Consider the following 8247-nt stretch of genomic DNA (forward strand, 5'->3'; position numbering starts at 1 on the left):
ACCAGCCGACAATCTTCTTGTATGATCTAACTGTCACAATCTGGGAGGCAGATCATCTGGAGGAGGAGGATTTGTACCCAAACGCAGGCACGGACGACAGCGTAGCTGTGAGAAAGTTCATTAACAAAGAAAGGCAAAATATAAACCAAAGCAGAGCACTGCAGGGAACTATGCTAACAAAAACCTACACTGGGAACAGCGACAAAATAATAATGAAAGGAACAGAAACCTGGAACCGGGAGAAACACACAGCAGAAATACAGGGGTAGACACACAGATGAACCAGCGACTAACAGAGGGAAATGCAAGGCTTAAATACACAGGGGGATAACGAGGGAATGAGACACAGAAGGGGAACACAGCTGGGAGTAATCAGACATGTCAAGACCAAGGAGAAGCAAAACTCAATACACTGACATAGGACACAGACTTTCAAAGTAAAACAGGAAACAGAACAGACACAGACTAAAAGACAAGAAAAGATAAACGATGACAAAATCAAAGTTCAATAGTAATACAGAAACACTGGGTCACAGACCCAGGACCGTGACAATAACATATTTGTCAGGTAATGCTTGTGTCATGCACCTGTCAGTCCAAGTGGGCTGATAGGTGCACTTTGACAGAAGAGTCTATGGGGGTCACTAATGTTTGGGGACAGCCTCATGTGTCCTTTTAAGGAACTGCTTAAAGTTCTACCAATAATTACTAGTATAACCCATTTGATGAGGCTGTGTGCACTCCAGTGACATCACCGCATAGAAACATGAAACACTGTGTTCTGAGTCTGTTCAAGTTTCTTAGGGGGAGTAAATGCAAAGCCTTAGTCATGCCGCTGAAAATGGATACGAGCCGCTGGAGCCCCAGCATGTTAGCGTCATGAAAAATACATACAACCAGATCTCGAAGGCTAATGGATGTGTGACGCACACAGAGAAGTGGTGATGCACAGGGTGAGAGGGAAAAAATCAGTTCATATTACTTAGTTAAAACTTACCCATAGTTACTGTATCAGGGCTGCCACTATGCCAGCAGGTAGATATTATGTTTAATGGTATCAGAGCGCCTTTGAAAAAATGTCTGGAAAATAAATAAAAAATGAAATACATTAAAACATGACATGAAGTTCAGTTTAACTCGTAACCGATGAAAATTCACATCTAACTGGACACGATATGATACAAACTGAGTACATCTATGCTATTTAGTTCCATTATGGGGAAACCGGACTGCTACTACACGCTGCAGTAGTGCAGATTTCAGCTCAATCAACCAGTTTAAGGTGGAAAAACCTGACTGGACACCTCAGACCACAAAACTATCCCACATGTTTGGTCAGAGGTCAGGACAGCCTCATGGCTGATTCAAAGGTAAACGCCAGCCAGCAAATCCAACCAGTCTTTCATTCACAATGTCTGTCATAAGATGAGCCGGGGTGTTCACAGTATAAGGTAGGAATTACAGCCCTTTTAAAAAAGTGTTACTTCCTGTTTATCATGGAAAAGTAAGAACTTGGTGCAGGATTAGTGGGGAGGGAAGTGAATCAATACTCAGTACTGCAAAAGAAAAGGAAATAAACACATCTCATGTTTCCTGGATGTCTGCTCACAGCAGCGGGTCTGAAGGGTGAATGAAAAAGTGGATCTGTTTTAAAACAGTGTGATATGTCTGATATCAGACGTCTGAACTTTTATAAGAATTACAAATTGAGCAAATTTAGATGTGAACATTTATATTTAATTTAAATTAAATCACTGAATCATACCTGTTATTAACCTCTGTCTCTCTTCCACAGCATGTCTTTATCCTGTCTTCCTTCTCTCACCCCAACCAATCACAGCAGATGGCCCCGCCCCTCCCTGAGCCTGGTTATGCTGGAGGTTTCTTCCTGTTAAAAGGGAGTTTTTCCTTCCCACTGTCGCCAAAGTGCTTGCTCATAGGGGGTCATATGATTGTTGGGTTTTTCTCTGTATCTATGAAGCGCCTTGAGGCGACTTTTGTTGTGATTTGGCGCTATATAAATAAAATTGAATTGAATTGAATTGAACTTCTTTGGGTTAACAGCCAACTTTCTTCCATTCCTCTCCGAGTCACCTAAAACATTTCTGGTGCAGAAGTTGGCCTCACTTTAAGCCATGTACTTATCAGCCAACATCAGCGTTGGACCTCTCTAATGCTCTTGTGGCTGAATGAGAGCGAAGCTACGCTTGCCAGGTTCAACATCTGTTGTGAGGAGGCTGGATTAAGTGGATGACTGAACAGCATCTGGCAATTTCGGCGACTTTCCCAAGCCAGCAATCACATCCAATTCACAGAGTGATTGGCAAGGTGTGCAGAGGTGAGAAAGGATGCAGGGTTTGAGCATACTTCAGTCAGCTGCTTTCATCACTTTAGTGTGTCTACATGAAAAGCGTACACTGATGACAGGCTTTTCACACCACTTTCCCTCCAGCTGACAAAAAACAAATGACCAAATATACCAAAGTTTTTTTCTTACCTTTAAAGCTTGAGTTGTATGAGAGTGACGTCATATTGACAAATGACAGATTTCACTAAATGTAATTGTCTGTTCTGATAAAAGCATACAGCAGCATTTACAACTCTGATATGAAAGTACTTCACTCTGAATTCTCTTCAGTTAATAGTATTCGTTTTATTACCATACACCTGAAATACAGGCATGTAAACAGTGTAAGCACTGTAAGACTGAAGGCTGAAATGTCTTTTGACCATTTTGAGGCGCTATTGTTATGTAAATGTGTAGTGTAGGCTTCAGGAAATTTGTTAGTGTCGTACAGTTTCGACTGTTGTGTTTATGTCTTGTTTTGTTCAGTCTTTGAGTAGGGATGGAAAATATCTTTTAGGTTTTATTCCTCTTAGTTTACTTTTAAATGAAATTTGAACTCATTGACCTTTCTGAACGTGAAGGACCAAATGCAGCCGTTTATTTTAGGCTCAAAAGATGAAAAAAGGTCAAAAAATACAAGAAATTAAATTAAAGCACACCACCTGACAGGAAACAACAGGGGATATTAACAGACACTGTGAGAAAGACTAAAGGAAAAACAGTGCTATTTATACCCAGAAGGGGTAATCAGATGGAGTGGAAACAGAACAGTAATGTAGAATGTGTAGTAGAGTAACGAGACACAGAGGCGTAAACAACAGACAGGACACAAATAAGTAACAGGAAGTGAGGAAGAATAGCTAAACATGGAAACAGAAACATATGAAAAGACACAGGAGGAAAACCTGAAGGAACAAATAAACAGTGTTGGGTAAGTTACTTTAAAATAGTAACTTAGTTACATTACTAGTTACTTCTCTCAAAAGTAACTCAGTTACTTCAAGTTACTCGTTACTTTCAAAGTAACTAGTTACTAGGGAAAGTAACTTTGGTTTTACTCAGACTTCTCTTGTTAATGTGTTTCTTCCATAACTTTGCCAGTCTTCTAGCTTGCTTACTTGCCACAGTGCACTGTGCAACCTACCAATAGAAAGGAAAAGATAATGTGCATATTTCCACGAGAGAAATCCCACGCCTGGACCGTCATTGACTGCTGCCATGATTCTAGCCTACGTCACAGCGTCATGTGCGCCTTTTACATCAACACAAAAACTGCAGTCGTGGTGCTTTGATTGTACTCAGAACTCTGAAATTCTGCCTTCTGAATAGGAAGATGTAGGTAACACCAGACTGCAGATGAGCTGCATACAGGGCTGGACTGGGACAGAAAATTGGCCCGGGCATTTTGACTAGAGACCGGCCCGCCATTATAGGAAAAATCATAAAGCCTTTGAATGAAAACAAACGCTGTTGTGACAGTGATGTACACTGTTCTGATGGTGTATATGCATCAATCTATCAATCGTTTGTTGTAAGATTCAGATAATTATTTTTTTAAAAGCGAGACATTTTAAATGAGAATAAGAAAGAAAAGTATTTCTTTGTGCCCCCCATTCCCTGTTAATGCCCTACATGGACCCCTGGCAACACTTTGCTAGATCCGCCCCTGCACAGTTACCAGCTGTCAGCTACCTAAAAAAGGATCCTGGTGTTATTTGTCTCTCAGAAACAGTTGATAACTTCCCTTCAACTCATTTATGTCACCTAAAAGGTAAACCTGTTTCTCCATCACAGCTCTGATGATTCAGTAAGGACATCTCCTGGTTTCATCTTCATGTGTCCCTCTTACCACAATCCAAACCGACATCATGACCAGCAGCTTTACAGCTGTGGCTCCAGCAAACATCAGCTGATACTAGAAATTAATATTAAATAAATTCTAACAACAGCTGATCAAGCTTAAACGTGCTGCTGTTGTTTAGCGCGACATCCGCTGGTTTCCTCTTTCTGGCGCAAAGTGGACGATAAACAAACAAGAGAGAAAAGCCGATCAGCTGATCATTGATCAGTTTCATGATTGAAGCAGAAACGGGAGAGGGAGGGGGGAGAATGAAAGAAGAAGAGGCAGCTGTGCAGCAAAGACAGAATAACTCCAGCTTTGTGCTTGAATTACGGGACAAACTGTTCCTTTTCACCTCAATAAGAAACGCGTAATATTTTCTCTGAATACCAGACGGGATGGTTGGCAACTCTAATAACTTATGAACAAAATAAAGTTCAACATCATTAACTTCATAGCACCCACCCAGCTGTATAGAAACTCCGTCATGCTAGCTAGCACGCAGTACGGAAAAAGTCAGAATAACGAAAATAAACTCCACCTAAGCTTGGTTTATATCTGACCCAGAGAGACTGCAGGTCATAACTTCTTACCTGAAGTTCAGTTCACACTTGGACCGGCGGCCGCCTCGGGTCTCTTTTCCTTCTGCGTCCCTTTTCCTTCATCCACCTGCTGGCCTCCACCACTTGCTAATGTTACTGAATCTGTGGAAGCTCCGCGATAGCCACCACACGAAGTAACGAGTAACGACCCTATCTAAATCCCAGTAACGAGTAACGCGTTCCTGATTTTGGCATAATAACTAGTTACCGTGCTCGTTACCACAATAATAACGTAGTTACTGTAACGCGTTACTTAATAACGCGTTAGTACCAACACTGCAAATAAACAAACAAAAAACTAGATTGAGCACTAAAGACTCAAAATAATGTAGAATGTAGATGATAACCAAAGCAAGAACAAAACAGACACTACAATGAACAAGAACTGAAATCTCTAAAAACTAGTAAAACCAAAGGTGCAGGACAGCGATGCTTTCATATCCAGTGTTATCAGCAAAAACTTTCATAAATATTCAGTAGGCATTAAAGGAAACGCCCTTGAATGCTTTAAATTGTATCTTTTGGGTAGGTCCTTTTCTGTTACGATGGGGAGCTACTCTTCTTCTGTTACCCCTTTTCGTTGTGGTGTCCCCCAGGGGTCTGTTCTGGGCCCTATGTTGTTCTCATTGTACATGCTACCCTTGTGCTCTATATTTGACAAATATAACATTTCTTTTCATTTTTATGCTGATGATATTCAAATCTATTTTTGTCTGACCGATGATACCCCATCTTCACTACGCTGCTTTCTTGATTGTATGAGGGAGTTCAAAGGCTGGTTATCCAGTAACTCAGAAAAGCAAACTGAAATTATTGTCTTTCATAGCCACATCCCTCGGGGACAATTAGCCGATATATTTGGGCCCTTTGCTACCTCCCTCTCTGATACAGTACGTAACTTGGGTGTTCCTTTGGACAGTTCCTTTAAACTTGATAAACAAGTGTCCTCTCTAGTCTAGCTTTTACCAACTACGACAAATCTCTAAGGCTAAGCCTTACATACTGCGAATGGATCTTGAAAAAACGTATCCATGCCTCTGTTACTTCAAGATTAGACTACTACAACTCCTTTTACCTGGACCTCCAATCTGCCCTTCTTCATAAACTGCAACTTGTCCAAAATGCAGCGGCACGCCTTTTAACTGGTACTAGAAGGTTTGATTCTATTACCCCGATCCTTGCTGACCTACACTGGCTGCACATCAAATATCGGATTGATTTTAAGATTTTATTGCTTACATTCAAAATCGTAAATAATATTGTGCTGTGCTATTTAACTGAACTTCTCAGCCTGCATACTCCTAGGAGAGCACTTCGATCATCGAGTCAAATGCTCTTGGTGCAACCTCGGTCCCGGCTGAAAACCAGAGGTGATCGTGCCTTTGCCATTGCTGCACCGAACCTCTGGAACAGTCTTCCAGCTGATATTCGCGAATTTATTCAATCTTTTAAAACACGATTGAAAACTTATTTGATTTAGTATTTTCAGTTAGTTAGTGATTTATCACATGTACACTTTGTACTTTTATTGCATCTGTATGTAATTTTAACCTATTGTGTTACTGGGTTTTTCCAGTTGATATTTCTGTGTTGATTTTAGCTAACTTTTACACTAGGAGTGAAATATTTGTTTTAACATAGTACTGTTACTGTATTTGTACTCTACTATCGTACCCATATGTAATTAATTTTATTTCATATTTTACTATTGAGAAACACTTTGTTGTACCTCTGGTCTCTAAATGTGCTATATAAATAAAGTATTGATTGATTGATTGATAAATTTGCCAAGAAAATCGAGAAAAATGCATAAAAATGTGGACTTCCCAAAATGTGTTTGCTTCCCTAATGTGCTGTTTTTTGGGATTTCACACAACAAATGAAACAGCCTCAGTGGGCCAAGTGAAGAAACAGCATTAGATTCATAACAGCGTCCTGCAGGACTCCCAGCCGCTCCGAGCTTTAGCTGAAAAAACATTACACTCTTGACATTACACTCTGTTAGTTGATATTTAAAGACGAAACGTTTTAATGAGCTTTTCTCGTCTTTTGGGGATTAATTTGCCATTAGATTAGTCGGACTTTTGGACTATGACCGGGGATTTAAAACTCTTTGTCAGGTGTCACACAGTTTAGAAACTGAGAGCTTTCAGAACATTGCACTCAGAGGACTGAGAGGTTTTTTTTGTCTGTCTGTCTTCAGTGTTGGTGTGCGTCTCTTTCCCACCTCTGCTGACCCGTCCCCTCATGTTAGAGATCTGACTCATGCAGTGGGTCCACACACATCACCCATCACATCACTGAAAATATGCAGTTTTTTAATTTCATTTTTTTAATTTTTGAGCTCCAATTTAAACAGACACTGCATAGCTGACAGGACTCGGGCAGTTTTTTAAAACCTGCAGTTCACTGAAATTTCAGAGTGACTTAGTGACACAGTGGCTACGGGCTCCCTGCAGTAATACATCACCATACACCGAGGGCTTATAACTGCAGCTGAACACCTGCCTGGTGTAACGGGGACTTTTTCATTCTCGCCTTGCCACCGTTTCTGTGATCTTCATATTTCTGATTAGAAAGAATATATCACTGTCACTCAGCTTTGACTAAAGTAAAAAAAATACATTTCCTCCACTTTATTATACACTGTTATCCACTGCATAAATCTGTAAGTTTCCTCATTGTCAAAGAAATGAACAGTGTCTAATTTTTATGGTAGTTTCAATTTAATGAAGAGGGACAAAATATCAACTGAAAACACACAAAAACATGCAAAAACCCACAAAAACACATTACATGAAAGTTATGAACTGATTTACATGTCACTGAGTGAAATAAGTACATGATACAGTATCAATAAGTCAATCAAAGATACTCCTGATCTCAGCTTGTTATGTATATAAATCATATTTCTTCCGTTCCAACCTCTCCACCACCACAGGCAAGTGGTCAAAGGATGACTGATGGTTGTAGACCTGCACATGGCTGGAACAGGCGATGATACCATCTGCAAGAAGCTTGCTGAGAAGGTGACTGTTGACATGATTAATCAGAAATGGAAGTTTAGCTCAAGAGGTGATGCAAGTTATCTACTAGTTGAAAGTTGTTGGTTTGATTGGGCAAGTTGCTTTCCTCCGCATTGAATGTGTGAGAATGTCAGACAGAAGGCACTTGTGTATAGAAAAACGTGGTTGGGTTAATGTTGTATAAAATACTTAGAAAAGCACCATATAAAATTTAGAAATGGAAGAATATAAAATGACTATCAGTGCCCCTCAGGCTGGAGTTCCATCCAAGATCTTGCCTCATGGATTGAGGATGAGCTTGAGAAAGGTGGTGGTTGAGCCACTGAACATCTGACGACATGACAAAGTGGTCAGATAAAACCAAAATCGAGCTCATGCCCTGAGTATGACCCAAGGAGCACCATCCCCACAGTCCAACATGGAGGTGCAAAC

This window comes from Maylandia zebra, linkage group LG1, assembly GCF_041146795.1.
Source record: "Maylandia zebra isolate NMK-2024a linkage group LG1, Mzebra_GT3a, whole genome shotgun sequence".
NCBI lineage: Eukaryota > Metazoa > Chordata > Actinopteri > Cichliformes > Cichlidae > Maylandia > Maylandia zebra.